Consider the following 18521-nt stretch of genomic DNA (forward strand, 5'->3'; position numbering starts at 1 on the left):
AATTGTCCATTCCCACTCCAAAGACCATAGGAGTATGGAAAGAGTTGGACTTTGGATGGGTAAAAATTACTATTTAAACTCTAATCTGTGCCAAAGTAGAGAAAGCATTGGACTTCGGAAGGGTGAAATATACTATTCCCACACCTAACAACACAAAAGTAGGGAAGGCTTGAACTTCAGAGAAGTTAAATCCATTCTCACTCCAAAAAGGACAATAGTAGGAAAAGTATTGTTTTTCAGAGGGGTAAAATCTACTATTCCAACTCCAACAGGGCAAAAGTAGAGAAAGCATTGGATTTCAGAGGAGTAAAATTTACTATTGCCACTTCATACCACACAACAGTAGAGAAAGTGTTGGTCTTTGGAGGGGTAAAATTTACTATTTCCCTTGCTGTCTGTGCAACAGTAGGGAAAGGGTTGAATTTCAGAGGGCTGAAATTTACCATTCCCCATCCAGCCTGTATTCTACTACAAACAGTGTAATTAATTAAGTAATAAATAATTACCAATTAATAACTAATAGTTATTTACTTATTACTTAATTAACTTCCCACCTTTGACCCCTACAAACCTAGCAGCCCACATCTAAAATGTGAATAAAATAAACAGGTATTCCACAAATTACATAATTAATTGTCAAATATTTAACTTAGCATCCTATATCCCTACAAACCAAACAGCCAACAAATAACATATAACATAAAAAAATCAATATTACATAAAATACATAACAGATATCAATCATATAACTAACTTCCCACCCTCTCCCCCTACAAACCCAACAGCTTACTACAACACCATAAATTACTATAAAAAATAAATACAAATTTTAAATCACTCAGAATTACAAGCTATATTAAAAAAATGAATTACAGTTATATAAAAAATACTAACACATAAAATTAAGATATCAACTAAAACACAATAAAATAATGAAAAAAACTATATTTTTAACCACCATAGTATTGAAAACAGGTGTCTATACCATCAGGATTATTTAAAACGGTATTACTTACCTAAAAAACAAAATTCTTGTCAACAATATTTGTGCATCACAATATTTGTGTGTCAGAATATTTATTTTCTGATATTATTGTCTCCCGATATTTTTACATCAATATTTTGCCCAAACACCCCTTAACTGGACTAAAAGAGATAACAGCAGAGACATATTTACTAAATATGGCTTGCTGCTGCTTGCTTCCCCTGCCATGGCACACAAACAGGCTGCCTGACAGTGGTGCAAAGGTGTGTGTGATGTGTATCACAGGTTTTGCCCTGAAAGCCAGGGCGTCGCGAACCTCCAACTTTAGCAGCTGCAGAGGGAGTGGGGTTCCTAATGTGCCTCTTCTGTCTTCAACTGGAAGACAAAAGCTGATAAATACTGCTATAAAAGAATACAGGACTCATAGAACAGTAAGCAGGAGAAAGAATGAATGAGAGATGGGTAAGTAGAAAAGGGACAGACAGAAGAAAAAATTAATGGAAGGATGAAAGGGTGTATGGATGAGTGGGTGAATGAGTGCGTGGAATAAGCAGTAGATGGATGGAAGGATGAAAGGATGAGTGTTTACAAAGATTGACAGGTGACAGAATGGCAGATTAAATGGATAGATGGATGAGTGAGTGAGTGGATATGTGAATGAACAAGTGAGAGGATGGCAGAGTAAAAAGATGAATGGATAGGTAGATGGACAGGTGAAAGGATGGCAGAGTAAAGGGATGGATGGATGTGTGGGTAAAAATTTAGGGAATGGATAGGAGAGTCGATGGACAAATGAATGGATGGGAGGATGGAACAGTAGATGAGGGATGAATGGGTGGTCAGCTGAATGGATGGATGGATGACAGATGAATGGATTGAAGGATTGATGAATAGATGGCAAAGTGGATAGCTGGATAGGTGGGTGGGTGGGTGGATGGAGGGATGGATGGCACAATGGATGGCTGGATGCAAAGTGGATGGATGGATGAATGGCAGAGTAGATAATGGATGAAAGAATGGGACAGTGGTTAGGTGAAGGATGGATGGCAGAATATTGGAGAAAGACTGAATGATGAGTGAAATAATTCATGGATGAAAGAATGTATAGATGAAATAGTGGAAATCAGTGGGTGAATGGAAGGTTGAAAGGATAAATGCTTGGATGGAAGAGACAAGGGAGTTCTTCTAGGGAGGGTTGGGTTGACTTGGTTTGCTTGCTTGTGTCATCAGAGATTTAGTTCAAAGTGGGGGGTATTTTAATTTTCTAGCTACTCCCTTGACTGAAAGTGTACCCTTCCAGTTCAAAATCCAATACCTAGACTACTTTTAAAACATTTCATAGATTGAATATATTCCGTGCCGTGCAGCACAAAACATTTCTTCTACTTAATGCCTGCATCAAAGTGGTGTTATGTTTTAAAGCAAAACCAGGAATAACAAACTTTCTAGATATGGCTTTTGCCCCAAATCCATTGGTGGTAGACCGCCACCTGTGGAATGACGCTTGATGCAAAGTCAAGTGGAGCTATTTGAGCTACTTTCAGGGCAAGTTTTGAGAATCATTCTTTAACAAGAAATTGTGCCACTGTGCATCACTTTGCTGTAGCGCAGATTCTTGATAGCTCTGCCCATAGCTTTAGCCTTGCCTGCCCATACCATTCTTACTCACAAACCGGATTGCAAGTAAAATAACGCCCATTGACAAAGCCAATAGGTCTGGCCAATACAAGCTACTGCAATGGTAAATATTTTTCATTCCTTATTGCAAGCATATGCCATACAAATGAAAAGAAAAAAGAAAACTTTCTGTTTCTTAATTGTGGCGCCCACATGGTGGCAATCAAATTTTAAATTGAACTGCAACAATAATAATCATAAAATAATTTTTATTGAAGAGAATGGGTGTTTTCTGTCTTGGAGATGTACTCAGAACAGAAGAAAGCCTTCTTTATTTTGTTTTAATGGCTGTCACAGGAAAATATAAATTCTTATTGTCACAAAGAAAAGGTACTTTTGGCTTTACATTACTGGAACTTGAAAACAGAGAACGTGCACAAAAACCACACACATAGAGACACACAGGCGCGCACACACACACACACACACGCGTATTTGTTCACCAGCCATGACACTGAAATGCACTTCTCTTTAGGTTGATGCGCAAAAGTGATCAGGCAAAAATGCTCTCACCCACAGTGCAAGAATTTCATTGGATGAAGAGGACTGATCCACTGTCCCACACTGTAAACTGTGAGGGGCAAAAGCAAAATGTGAATGACAGCTGAAAGGACCAATGGATGAAGTAGGAGTGCATCTAGAATCTAAACACGTCTAGGTTTTAAATGCAACTAACCTTCACTTGTCTGTTGGAGTTTCTGTGATTTGAAAGGGCAGATTTAGTCATTTTGAAGAGGCCCAGCACAGCAAACTTGTTTGCTGTGCTGAGGAAGGGGCAACACCGGTGATGACACCACTCTGCTCATGGAACACCTCAACTTGCAACTACAGACCAACACCAAGACAACAATAAGAGGCTCCCTCATATACAGACCCCCTGATCATGACCTGCCTTCTGCAATGCCATCCCTAACATTATCTCACCTGTAGCCATCGACTACAATCATTACATTCTACTCGACAACCTCAATTCCACATCAATGACCCCAGAGGCACCACTCTACCACTCTTCTGGAGAGCATGAACAACATCACCCTTGCCCAACGAGTCAACGAACCCAGGCACAAAGCTGGACACACACTCAACCCCATCTTCACCTCCAGCAACAGAGTCAAATTCAGCCATGTGTCAGAACTCACCTGGTCCGGCCACAGCCTCGTCCAATTCACCATCTCCTGCATACAGCACACCATCGCCAGACATCATGACTCCCCCCTACCGGGGCTGGGGCAAGGTAACCAAAAGACAGTGGACCCAACTCTTCAGTGCTTCCCACCCTGAAGTCTCATCAGACCTAGAACAAGCCGTGTAAAAATGTCTCCAACTGACTTACCAAATGTGCCAACAGAGTTGCCCCTTTGAAGCAAGCAAGAACCAACAAACCCAAATAAACAAGCCAGCTGGTACACCCCAGAGCCCAAAATCACCAAACGCAGCTGCTACTGACACAAGATACAAAGCGATCCACCAGGAACTGCTCCGACAGCCGCCCACCAAACGCAGCCCTCAATAACTACTACCGGCACATCAAAGAGGCTAAGAAAGCAGCCATCACAGCCCATATCGACACAGCAGCCAGCCACATATTCAAAATAGTCAAGGAATTTTCCAACCCGGCAGTCACAGAGAACACCGTCCATCCCTCGCAAGAATTCTGCAACCCCCTCTCGAACTATTCCCTCAGCAAGATTGACACCATTTAGAACAATTTTGACCCCCCAACCCACAGTCCTCAACTTCAACGACCTTGAGCAATCAGTGCACACTAGCTGAACTATCACTGCTTGGTCACCGTTTACCACACAAACCACCACAGCTGTCTTGTCATATATACACTCCGGAACGCCCGCTGACCCATGCCTCCACCACATTTTCAACCTTGGATCCAGTCACATCAGCACTGAACATACCAGCATCCTCAACACATCCATCACCACTGCCGTCTCTCTGAACAGATGGAAAAACTCAGAGGTCAGATCCCTCCTAAAGAAACCCTCTGCGGACCGCAGTGAACTCAAAAATTACTAAACCAATCTCTGCTATTCTACCCCTCCAAAGTGCTTGAGAAGGCCATCAGCCAACATCTCACCGACTAGCAGGAACACAAAAACCTGGTCAACATTTCCCAATCATTTTTCCAAGCTAACCACATCACAGAGACTGCATTGATCGCAGCCACAGAGAATGTCAGAATACTCCTCGCCATGGTGAAATGGCTGCTCTAATCCTCCTCGACCTCTCTGCAGCATTCAACACTGTTTCCCACCACACCCTCATCAACAGACTCCGCAACAAGAGAACACTCTCAAATGGATTGCTTTGTTACTCACAGGAGACACTCAGAGCACCCACCTGCCTCCTTTCACCTTTTAACTCAAGAACATCATATGCAGTGAACCCAAGGTTCATCCCTCAACCCCACTCTGTTCAACACCTACATTACCCCCCTCGCAGACATCATCGGATCCCACTGTCTCAACATTATTTTCTATGCAGATGAAACACAGCCCACCCTCTCACTCACAGAATACCCCTCCACCATCAGAACAAACTTCTGCAAGACCATGTCTGATGTAGCCAACTGGACGAGAGCCAACTGCCTCAAACTAATTTCTGACAAAACAGAAGTACTGATCTTCAGCAGAAACACATCCATTTGGGACCACATCTGCCAGCCGTCTGAACTCAGACCCACCCCCATTCAAAAAGACCACACACACAACCTCAGCATCATCCTTGACAGAGACCAGACCATGAAATGACAAATCAACGCAGTTGCCTCCTCCTGCTTACACACCCTCTGCATGCTCCGCAGAATCTTCAGATGGATCCCATTCAACACCAGAAAGACCATCACCTAGGCCCTCATCACCAGCCACCTTGACTACGGCAACACACTCTACGCCAGCATCTCCACCCGGCTCCTCAAAAAACTCCAGACCATGTAGAACGCCACTGCCAGACTCATCCAGAACCTCGCCACAATGGACCCATATCAGGCCTCCACCTCATAAACCTCCACTGGCTCCCCAACCAGAAGAGATGCCAATTCAAGATCCTCAAGCAGCATACCTACAAAGCCCTACACAATCATGGACTAGCTTACACCAACCACTGAGTGAAATTCCATTAACCCGCCAGACACCTCCACTCCTTATGAGCCATTACACACAACTCACACATTTGTCGCAGCCGCAGTGGTGGCAGTTCCTTCTCCTACATTACCGCCAAGACCTGGAACAACCTGCCCGTCACCTTTGAAGAACAACCTCCATTACAGACTTCAGATAGAAACTCAATACCTGGCTCATCGACTGAGACCTCGCTTCAGAGGGCCATATTCCCCCTAGGGGTGATAACACTGCACTCTACAAATGCTTGATTGATTGACTGATTGAGCACACATGCAACACATTTTTTGGGAGAAATGAAAATATTTATCCTTGTTAGTGCCTGCTACCAGGACGCATTATTTTTTCATGCTAAGCCTGGTCTGGCTGTCTTAGTAGATGAGACTTTGAGGTAAAACTATGGGTGTTTGCACTGTAATTCCCTGTTGCACTTGGTCCTTTTTGCAGGGTCATCCCCAGTCTGTTTGTCTCCTTCCTCCTAATTTTTCTGACCAGTTTTTGTTGGCTTTAGGACTCTGGGCACTTTACCACTGCTAAAACAGTGCTAAAGTGCATATGCTCTGTGTGTGAATTGTACTGTTGATTGTTTTATCCATGATTGGCATATTTGATTTACTGGTAAGTCCCTAGTAAAGTGCACTAGAGTTGACCGGGGCCTGTAAATCAAATGCTACTAGTGGGCCTGCAGCACTGGTTGTGCCACCCACATTAGTAGCCCTGTAAACATGGCTCAGACCTGCCACTGCAGTGTCTGTGTGTGTAGTTTTAAACTGCCAATTCGACTTGACAAGTGTACCCACTTGCCAGGCCTAAACCTTCCCTTGCACTACATGTCAGGCACCCCTAAGATAGGACCTAGGTAGCCCTAGGGGCAGGGTGCAGTGTATGTTTAAGGTAGGGCATATACTAGTGTGTTTTATATGTCCTCACAGTGAAATTCTGCCAAATTCGGTTTTCACTGTCCAAGGCCTAACTCTCTCATAGGTTAATATGGGGGCTGCCTTTAAATATCTTAAAGCGCAGATTCCCTTTGAGAGCAGATAAAAATGTGGAGATTACGGTCTCTGAACTCACAATTTAAAAATACATCTGTTACTGAAATTGGTTTTTAAATTGTCTATTTGAAAATGCCACTTTTAGAAAGTAGGCATTTTCTTGCTTACTCCTTTCTGTGACCGCCTGCTTGTGGATTTTCGGTCTGGGTCAGTTTGACAGTTGAGCTGTTTTGCACCTCTCTAAACAGTCACACAATGAGGGCGGGTGTAGCCTGCATATCCTGATGAGCCATCTGAGGTAGAGGGGAGGGAGGAGTGGTCATTCACACCTGAAAGGACTGTGCCTGCCCTCACACAATGCAGGCTCCAACCCCCTGGTGTGTGTCTGGGGCTTGGCCTGGACAAGGAAGGGTATCACAAACACTTGAGACTTTGCTTTGAAGTTTGTCAACTTTAAAGGCAGAAAGGGGTATAAGAAGAAGACCCAAAACCCCAGACTTTTAGAATCTTTCTGGAATAAAGAGGAACCTCTGCCAAGAAGAGCTGAAGAGCTGGAGGAAGAGTACTGTCCCTTTGCTGTGCTGCTTTGCTGGACTGGCCTGCAGTTGCTGCTTCTGCCTGAAAGGAGTGCCAAGGGTGAACTTTGCAGTGTGTCCTGCTTGAGAAAGTTCTCCAAGGGCTTGGAGTAGAGCTTGCCTCCTGTTGGAAGTCTCAGATACACCAAAGACTTCAGTTTACTCGACCTGCAGCACTGGGAACTGTGTGTTTTGTGCTGTTGAAGAGGAGAAACCACTGTGACGCCGCCAACGACGCCGCTGGCCTGCACCGTGACCTGCCGATGCCGCATTGAGTCACATTGCCCTGCTTCGCACCACGACCCTGGTCTCACCGACACCGTCATCAGAAAACTTCACTGAACCGCTGCTCGCACCGCGACCTGTGAGCCCCGCACTCCGGCATCGCCTGCTCACACTGCAGCCTGGGCCTCCCCGATGACGACGCTCCTGTTGACAACGGCGCCACTGCGTGCACCGTGGCCTATGGACACCACTCGCGAGGAGCATGAAGCACCGTCCCATCCCGCACCACAGCCCCGGTCCACCAAAGCCAGCACCATCAACTCCAGTGTCGTCACCAGGCATCCCTTCCTGCACCGTGGCATGTGGACACCGCTTGTGAGGGTCACAAAGCAGCATCCCATCCCGCACCGCTGGCTTGGGCCTGCCGATAACAGCGCTTCCACAACGACGACGACGCTGCCTGCACCGTGAGCTGTGGACACTGCACATTGCACCGCCCCGCTTCACACCGCAGCCCTGGTCTCACTGACGCCGCTGGATGCCGTCACCGAGCCACTGCCTGCACCGTGACCTCTGGGCACCGCACGTCGCATTGTCCCACTTCGCACTGCAGACCCAACGCCATCAACGCCGGCGCACGCGACTTCATCAGCCTGGAGTTCAATTCACAAGGCATGTGACTTCAAGGGCCCGACGACTCCTGCACCGACTCCAGAACCGACACCGCGACGTCAGCGACGCCGCTCTCCAGAGCTCACCGCAAGGATCACGACACCCTAAAAATCCAAGGTACTGTTTGAGTGTCTTTCCGACACTGTAGCTGGCCCGCAGCACCGTGGCCGGCCTGAACTGTTGGTTTTGTTGCTCATGATGCCACGATAGCCCCAGGTGGAGCTATTGTCTTCAAGGAACTGTATTTTTGAGTAAATCTTGCAGAATTCATATTTTTATTAGTGTGTGTTGGATTTTTACTGTATTTGGTCTTGTTTTAAATAGATAAATATTGGCTATTTTCCTAAAACTGGTGTGGTGTCCTTTTGTAGTGTTTTCACTGTGTTACTGTGTGTTATGTACAAATGCTTTACACCTCGCTTCTGAGATAAGCCTGACTTCTTGTGCCAAGCTTCCAAGGGGATGGGCACGGGTTATCTGAGCAGGTATCTCCCTTATCCTGACTAGAGTGAGGGTCCCTACTTGGACAGGGTTCAAACCGACTGCCAACTAGAGACCTCATTTCTAACATTCCCAATAATGGGAACTTCATGCAAAGTTATACAAAGTAGTCCAAAGTGCTTCTTCTGCTGGAAAAAGAACACCTTCCCAGCACAAAATAACAATGCGTTGCCTTGTGCTGCTTTGTTACTTTCCAATAGAGCAAAGTATTAGTAAATCAGGGTCAGAGCATATCACAGTGGAAGCCAGACAACATGCCATTAAGACTTTGAAACGGAAAATACTTCAATAATAAAGTGCCTGGGTAAGGAGTTCAATAAAATATAAGCGGTGTCCTCTACTCCTATAGTGAGAAGGTAAATAAAGAGGTATTTTCGTGAATCGACATACCTAATAATGAAATGTACACAATAATGTAACGTTCTGTTCATGCATCAATACTGAATGAAATACAAAAGTGAAAATAAAACATCCAGCTTTATAGTGTTGAGAGCAAGAGCTCTGGGCCTAGGCGGGAATCTGCATCCTGTTTGTACCAGGCGTGCAGCGTTGATAGTATTACAAATTTTGAAAGATGTGAACTCAGATTAGTCACGGAGTGGCAGTGATTGAGCATCTCAAAATCTGATTAGCAACTAGATGTCTCATCAGAGGATGTCATTGTCTCTTGGTTAATACGACCACTGATAGGCCACTGACTCAGGTCTGATCAGCAGGGCCTCTTCGCAAGGCCTCACCCACTACCAAGAATGCACAATTTAAGAACAAATGTATGTACCGAATGCCACTTGAAGTTGCACATTAACATAAATTATTCCTACATACCCTGTTTTGAGCAGAACTTGTTTGCGTAAATTAAATGCTCATCATGCTAAAAATGTTATGGCAATGACTGGAACAGAAGTAATTAAATATAATTAGAACAGCCACATCAAAAACAGGTTGCAAGCAAAACAGCTCTTAAATTTACATTTGTCTAATTTCTCACCATTGTCACCTCCCACACACACGCCTACACGCACACGCATACGTAACCACATTATACAGTACAGCCAAAGAAAGCAAGATGATGTTATTTTCCAATTATTCCAGACCTACTGAGATATATTAAGAAAAATTAGAAAAGGGGCGGATGATGGCAGAACATTTCGCGCGAACTTTGTTTGAGGGCATCACATATAAATAATTTTATCCATGTATGTTTGTACTTGAATATCTTAATCTTACTGTGAGGCATCAGAAAGTTGTGCAGTCTAACAAATCAGAGCTAGCAATAGCAAGCGCAGTGACTATCAACAACAGTACGCTTAAGGGACAACGAAAATGGGGTGTGAACAGGGAAGAGGGCTCTGCAAGGGTTAACAAGATTCACGATCAAATAATTGTTAGGTCTGATCATGGTCCCTCTTCACGCCACAACCAAAAGCTATGTCATCTCACATGCACGTTCATTGAGTGGCGCTATCCCGAGTGACCCTCGAGTTTTTTAACTGTAAAAGTTAACATTGTTATATACGTTGTGTCCTTTATGGATCTGTCATCACGGCATTCTGTTAACATGGCAGGACTTTGAGTCATGACAATTTAACCCTGACAGACGTTCCAGCTTTATTTCTTGCGGTACACTCAATGTAAAATCCAAGTAAAGATCAATGTTAACAAAAGCGCTCGTTTATCGGGCAGCTCATGTTCTTCAATTCAACATAAACCAAGGGGTAGTGAAAGTGACATCACACACACCATTTGACCCCAAAACATCAGAGGTTTGGTCGTTTGTCACTCCTGTTATCTCCGCTTTTAGCTGTCTGTAATTGAAGGCCTATTATGGTTAATACCAATACTTACAGTGGGCTTTGGGTCAGCCCTTTCCTTACCATTGGTTTGATTTCTTGTCACTCTCATTCAATTGCTTCTTATTCAGTGACTTTCCTTTCTCTTGTGTCATTTCCCAAGCATGAAGCTTTGCTAAGTTAGCATCATTTTCAAAGAATGATGTGCATCGTTCCCCTGCTTCCGTTCAGGGAACCATTTAAAAAAAAAATGCTTCCCCACTGAACTCCCCGCCCCTCACTTTCCATGTTGCTTTACCCTTCCCTTTTCAGATCATACATTGCTTCCAGGGGCGTAGGAGACAATACATTTCTGTGGGGGACAGCGACAGCCTTGGGGACGTCTCAATTGACCCTATACAAATCACCCATTGTTTGAGAAATGCAGGCTCCAATAAATGTACACAATCATATAGTTTGAGCATGAAATAGGGAGAAAAGAAGGCATGTTGTCAGTTTGAAAGTATGTTTTATTTTTCTTTACATTCACAATGTGAAAAAAAAACATGTTGATTAACCTTGCATCTTCGTGCACCAAGCAAATAAAGGTAGGAGGGAGAAAAGGAAGAACATACCTTTTGTGCCCTCTACCGATCATGCCTGTCACCTCATGCAAATTGAAACCACACTAGAGATATCTAAAGTGATCAGGTACAATAATTGTAAACTGCTCTGAAACCGTAGTTCTGATAACACTCTGCTCCTCTGTACGATCTTGGGCAAGTCAGCTCCACATCAGTCAAAACTGGGAGCATTTACATTGAAGAAGCTCTTGGTGTTACAGACTATTTAATACATGGGATTCTGTGATCACTGTATAAACAGCAGTCATTAATTTCTATATGATCGGCTACTTCTGATGCTTTGTCACTGATTATAAAGAAAAGACGTCAGAACTTGACTTTTATAAGGTTATTACGGTCCAGTTTTGACTTGCCTTCTGCCAGAGCCAGCAGCCAAGGTGAAAGGCAAGTCAGGACATAAAACATAATTAAAGCAGCTGTTTAAAGCAATAAATGGAACATTGCTTTTCTTTCTTCTGCTCTATTTTAATAGCTTAAAATTAAAGAAGCTACACACAAAGGGAGTGATTCACAACCTTTTGACTCCTGAGGACCTCCACTGAATCACTACTGGAAGCCGGGGACCCCCAAGCAATTTGTATAATTTAAATTTCAAACATTAAAACAGTAATTCACATAAAATACACAAGCAAGTTCAAACCCAACAAATACTAAAGTTCTAATTATTTTAAATTGAAAAAGTATCCAAGAATCGAAAAATGTTAATGAGATGGTTGGTGCTGCATCTCAGGTGACTAACTTTTCTGTGTTTGGTCTTATTTAGGAAAGTTGAATCCTCTGGTCAGATTCTACATTTTTCCAAGAGATTTCTGTTGTTATTTGTTTAGGTACATAAGATCTGAAAAGGCTTTTCACATAAATGTGTGGTGGGGAAAGAAAGTAAACCTTAAAGGCCTTGCATCTTCCATAGCCTCTCTGTCAGGTATAATTCATTTGTTTAAAAGCACCTCTCATACCAATGTAAGGTATTGGAGCACATAAAATACTGTTCTTTGCATGATACACGTTCTTTGCAACAGGCATATTAACTATCTGCATGACCTTGGATGAGTCAAAGCTGCCACTGGACAAAACCCCTACCTCTCTCCCACAGGTACATTAATCACCAGAGTTATCTTGGTGCTTTTATTTTTGCCCGAAAGCCTCTGGTGACTGCTAAGAAACGGGGGAGGAGAGGCAGGGGGGTGAAAAATAAAAAAAGAACACTCAATCTGTGTATGGCTGCCCTCTCTCCTCCGTCCTCTTTTTTTCCTGAGTCCCAGCAGCACAGACGCACACAGGCTCCCAGGCTCTCCTAAGCCAATCAAAATGCTGCTGTCACCAACATGACAGCAGCGTTGTGATTGTTCTGAGCAGCCTGGTTCAGCACTCAGACTGGGAGTGGAAGCCTGTTCATGTTCTCCACCTGGCTGTGCAATACAGCCGTGTTTGGAAATACTAAGTCCAAACACGCCCGCCCAAAATAGCCGGCTAAACCGTCATGCACATTCCACTCCTCCTTCATGTGACACAGCCCAGCTTACCCCGCCCTAACTTGACTGTGCACTGAAAAATAAAATGATAAAAACAATGTGTTATTATCATTTTTATTTTTCCTTTTATGCACTGCTCAGAGCAGTAGGGGAACGCTCCTCCCCCTTAGCGGAGAAGCCGCTGCTGCTGGATGTACAAGGAACTTTGCAGGGCTTTTAAAACTGCTGCACAAAGGAAGTAATAAATATAAAAACACATGTGTTTCTAGATGCCCCAGCTGGAGAAGTGTCTTTATGCTGGCCAAGGTCTGCGGATTCCCTGGGAATATGTCACGGACCCTTGGGGGGTCCCAGACCACAGGCTGGGAACTCCTGCCCTAAGGTTTTAAGTGGCTTGTGGGTAAGTTGATGGTGTGGTATAATATGGCTATTGTACCCCTGGGCGTAGATCATAAGAATACTGCAAGTCATCTTGGAGTTCCATACTTTATAAACAAGCATTGTCAAAGCCAATAGGTCTCACCTATGCAGAGCTTTGGCTTTGCTAGTGTGTTTTAGCCATGTTGTTAGATAGCATGGCTGCTGTTCATCGTGGCTATAGGTTAATGGCATAAAGGAGGAAGACATGTCATAAAGTGTTGGCGATTGGTGTGGCATACAGAGTCGAGGAGTGAGTAGAGTGTCATACAGTGGAGTAGAGCTAGAGTGGAGTAGAGTGGAGAGGAATAAAGAAGAGTGCAGTGGCATAGAGTTGAGTAAAGTAATGTGGAGTGTTATAGAGAGAATTAAATAGGGTGTCCTTGAGCATAGTACATTGTGATATAGTGCAGTGGCATGGGTTGTCGTAGAGTATCGTAGACTGAAGTGGAACAGAATGTCATGGAGTGGCATAGAGTGGATGTCATAGAATAGACTGGAGTAAAGTGGCGTGGAGTGGTGTAGAGGCAATTTTGTATAGAGTCACATAGTGGAGTAAAGTGTTGTATAGTGGCACAGAGTGGAGTAAAGTTTAATGGAGTAGAGTGTCAGAATGGAGTATTATGGAGTGTAATGTCGTAGAGTGAAGTGTTATAGAGTGATCTAGAGTGAAGTGGTGCAGAGTAGATTGGCATAGAGTGCATTTGTTTTTAGTAAAGTGGTGTATAGTGTATTGGTGTAGAGCGCACTGGTTTAGAGTAGAGTGCACTACTCTAGTGGTGAAAAGTAGAGCCACAGATTGGAGTGGTACAACATAGATTACAGTGGCACAGAGTGCAGTGGTGCAGAGTGCTGTGTCGTAGGGTGATGTGGTGCCTGGTAGAGTGGAGTGCTACAAGATAGAATGGCATAGAGTGCAGTGATGCAGCACAGAGGGGTGTAGAGTGTAGTGGCATAGAGTGCATTGGAGTGGCACAGAGATGAGCAGTAGCAAGTAGAGTGCAGTGGTGCAGAGTACAGTGGTGTAGAGTTCAGTGGCAAAGTGTGCACTGTTGCAGAGTAGATTGTCATAAAGTGCAGTGGTGAAGAGTAGAGTGGCATAGAGTGCATTGGCGGAGAGTGCAGTCGCATAGAGTGGCATAGAGTATAGTGGTACAGAGTAGAATAGAGTGGCGGAATGTGCAGTGTTGCAGTGCAAAGGGGGTCATAGAGAGCAGTGGTGTTGAGTGATGTAGAGAGCAGTGGTGTTGAGTGCATTGGTGCAGAGTGGAATAGAGTGATGTAGAGTAGAGTGCTGCAGTAAAGTACAGTGGTGTATAGTAGAGTGGTGTAGAGCGCATTGACGTAGTCTACAGTGGTGCAGAGTAGACTGGAGTGGCCTAGACTAGAGTGATGCTGAGTGCATTGGCATAGAGTAGAGTGGTACAGAGTAGAGTAGAGAGGTGCAGAATTGAGTGGTGCAGAGTAGATTGCAGTGACATAGAGTTGAGTATGCATAGTGTGGTAGCACACTGCATTACAGGCAACACATCTTCAACTGAAATGACAATTACACATTTGCAAAGACATACAGTTTTACCAATAAAAACATACAGCACACAAATGTTAATGTGTAGAAATGGCATTACCTAGGGTATTGATTTGTTTCGATCTTCTTAAAATATTTGTGTCCACTACACTTTTATTCTTAAGTATGTCAAATTTAATTCACAAACATTTCAAGTTTGTTGTGTGGTAGATAAAAATAGCATCCTAAAGCCTTCCTCCACCACACCCCCAGTAGCAAGCATGATTGTCATATAAGTTCTCTCACTATGAAGTCAGAGAAAGAAAGATAAATGCCAAGCTCCATGGGAAGATAGAGCCTGTAATTTGACCTTGGTCTTTGAATGCACAGCAAGTGAGACAAAATAAGAACAATATTTAAAGGCCTGTATACAGACATCAAACACTGGTGGAAGGATATGGTATACAAGAGATGCACTACTGGAGGGACAAACTCAAGTGGACAGCCTAAATCAAATACAGCTAGCAAATAGAAACCAAGCAAATGTAAGCTGCAAAGCCAAAGGTAAGCAATGGGTGGAATACATTCCCAGTGAAGCTTCCCAAAGGTACTCTAAATGACTTTAGCAAACCAGACAGCTTCGATCTAATGAACTCAGCTTTCAGCCTAGGTCCTATATATTTTTATGGAACTCCTCTGTGACTGCGACAGTCAAACTGTATCTTGCTATTTAGGGCCTTTTACACACGCTCTTATGGGCCTGGACTGCTATATTGTCCTGTAAAATTATTAAATGTGTGGAGATTTATGCAAATGCATTGATACGAACACTGTATTTCTGATGCCTGGGTTGGCTATCACCAGGGCCACTGGAATTATGCGATTGTGCGCTGCAGTGTTTTTTGCATAGTTATGGATTTTCTGCATTTGCCACAAAATCTAACATCTGCTGCATATTCTGCAGATTTAAACAAAAACTGTTCAAAAGTTACCAAAAGCGCAAAAACATGTGTTGGCACACAGTGCAGTGCCCCTTTGCAAAAGTTGACTGCTAACCTTTCTTTTGCTTGTTGCAATATTTAGGTGTTAAGCTGGTACTAATGAGGTACAACCTCAGCCCAGACAGTGTTAACAAGTGTAACAATGACAAAATAATGAAATACTATCACAAAATGTATCATATTATGTCGAAGAATTGGCCGCTTCTGCCTGCATAACTTAGTCAACCCTGCCACATAATTTGGCCCTCCCGTGCTGCATAATTCTAGTGGCCCTATCACCAATGTATCCTGTTGTAACTGTTATTCTTCATTTGCCATTTTTCTGTCTCTACTCATAAAAATTGAAAATTAATTAAAAAAAATTATAATACAAGTCAAACGAGAATGTTAAATACAGAAAAGATAATATACTTCAATATGCTTAAGTATGTGACAATAACAACAACATAACTAAACTGTCTAAAATGAAAAGTGACTTCTCCCTGTTAGCCATGCCGTAATCCAACACATTATTACTTAGATAAAATACATTTGGCTCGATTCACAAAGGTAAACTTAGACATTTGGTCTAAATTTAGACCAAACGTCTAATTTTACAATTTTTGGGAATTTACAAAGGGCTTTTACAAGTAGTATCTTTACGTCTGCACTTGGGGCAGATCTCCGTTACGTGTAAATGTTAGAAAGAGATACCCTTCTGGTAGCTAAATTGCAAAGTGTGGAAAGACAAAATCTCTCCTTCTTTGTTTCAGTAAATAGTGTGATCCTAGGCACCTACAAATACTCAGGACACAAGTCCTAAAAAAAAGAAGTGGGGGGGACCAACCAAGTTAGGCAGTATGCAAGTGACATCACAACTCATGACATCATGGCATGTGACATTGCACTTGGCATCACAACCCATGTCCTCAAAGAAGGTGGCATCAATCTTAACACCTCAAGACATTTGTTTAGCAGGTCTGTCATGAGTATATTTGAGCGCTTTGTTATATTTAACAAATGAGCTTTTGCTTTGGGGTTGTGCCAAAAAATGTTAGGCAACCTTGACACAAAATCTGGGCCTCAATTTATACATTTATTTTTTAGAGGCTCTGCCACCAAGAAATTGGCATAAGGAAGAAAATGTGGCAGTAAATCAGTTCTGCTTAATTGGTGCAAAGTCTGCATTTTAAAATATCTTGGGGGGTTAAGACATCTGCTGAAGAGATCTTTGTGTGCCCAGTATATCCCAGGGAATAATAATGTGTATGATGTAAAGCGCTTGGACACCCTGCATTGGGTTAAGTAGCGCTATAAAAGAAACAAAATAGTGGTATTTAAATTGTTATTTGTGTGAATACTGGGGCAGACCAACACATCTGACATTCTTACAGTGCATACCAATCTCTTATATTCAGGGACTGAATAAAGTCAAAACTATCTCTCTCTTGGATACCTGTGAAGTAATAGCAAGCTGTGTGCTTTTGTTTCCTAAATAGCAACTAGGTGTGAGGCTCCAAATAGCTTCCAGCTAGAATAATCAAACAAAAGGAGGCCTGATGGCCCCTTTATTTCAACCTTTGTCCTGGGCCAGCAGAAATATACAATCAGAAAGCCCTCTTTCATGCTGCCCAGAAGGAATAAAAGAGCTTCTGAAAGTGTGTGCAGGCGTTTCTGAAAATGTCAAAATACATTGGGATGAAATGGCCCTGCAAGATAGACGTGAGAGGGGAAATTATTCTGTCCTCTTGTGCCCCCCACCCTCGTCCCCCGTGTCCCACACCCTCCAAAATCTGGGGGGGGATACTTCCCCTGTGTCCCCCACACTTCCTACACACATGGTTGCTTCCCAGCCCCACCTGCTTGCTTTTGTCTCTTTGTCTCTGTTTCTTTTACCAGCACCACCCAGCTCCTCAGTTACACCTCCTGCTCCTGACCTTTGTCAAGGCTTACACCACCCTCCATGTGCTCCACTATTGCTCTTTGCTCTTCCTAACGCAGTCTTGTAAAAAAAATGTTTTTTGTCTTTTTGGAGAGCCAGGCAGATATAGGGGGTGATTCTAACCCTGGCGGTCGGTGTTAAAGCAGCGGTCAACCCGCCAACAGGCTGGCGGTCAAAACAATGGAATTCTGACCCTGGCGGGAACCGCCAACACAGACAGCCACTTTAACACTCCGACCGCCACGGCGGTACAAACAAACAGCGCGGCGGTCACCGCCAACAGCCAGGCGGCAGACAATGTACCGCCCACACTATCACAACTCACCAATCCACCACCTTTTCCGGGGCGGGAGCACCGCCGATAAAAACACGGCGGAAACAGACTACGAACGGGAAAACGCACACCACTACGCACTCCAGGAGGAAGGAGGACAGCATGGAACCCGAATTAAACATCCTACCTGCTCTCGTCTACCTTCTCATCTACCACGAGTACGAAGTCCGGCGCAGACGACAACGGTGAGTACTGCACCTACGACACACGGGAGGGGGGAGGACGAAAGGTTACGGGCACACACATATGTGACCCCCAACTATGTACACACCAATGCAGAGCAACAAGTCACAGTGACACCACCCAAACACCCCTGAAAAATGCTATGACATAATCAAATTTGGAATAAATATTTATGTACCAAAAAGCTCCTGAAAATTATCGTACAACCATGAAAGATATTTACAAGAAAACAAATGAAATACACATCAGTGTATAACTGAAGTAACAAGTCCTGCACATCCTACGAATTCATCATGTCCGTGGGGCAAAGTTTTGAGAAACAAGGGCAAAGCCCACACAGGAGACCTGAGTCCTTTGGAGAGAACACTGCAGGGGCATCAGATGTAAAAACTACAGGCACCTCAGGGGGAAGGGAAAGGGGGGGCACCACAGCCACATGAGTCCACGACGCCATATCCACGAGGAGCCACCATGCCCACTGTACCATCCTGGGGAGTGCAAAGCCACAGTCT

Source organism: Pleurodeles waltl, chromosome 8 (assembly GCF_031143425.1).
Source record: "Pleurodeles waltl isolate 20211129_DDA chromosome 8, aPleWal1.hap1.20221129, whole genome shotgun sequence".
NCBI classification, from domain to species: Eukaryota; Metazoa; Chordata; class Amphibia; order Caudata; family Salamandridae; genus Pleurodeles; species Pleurodeles waltl.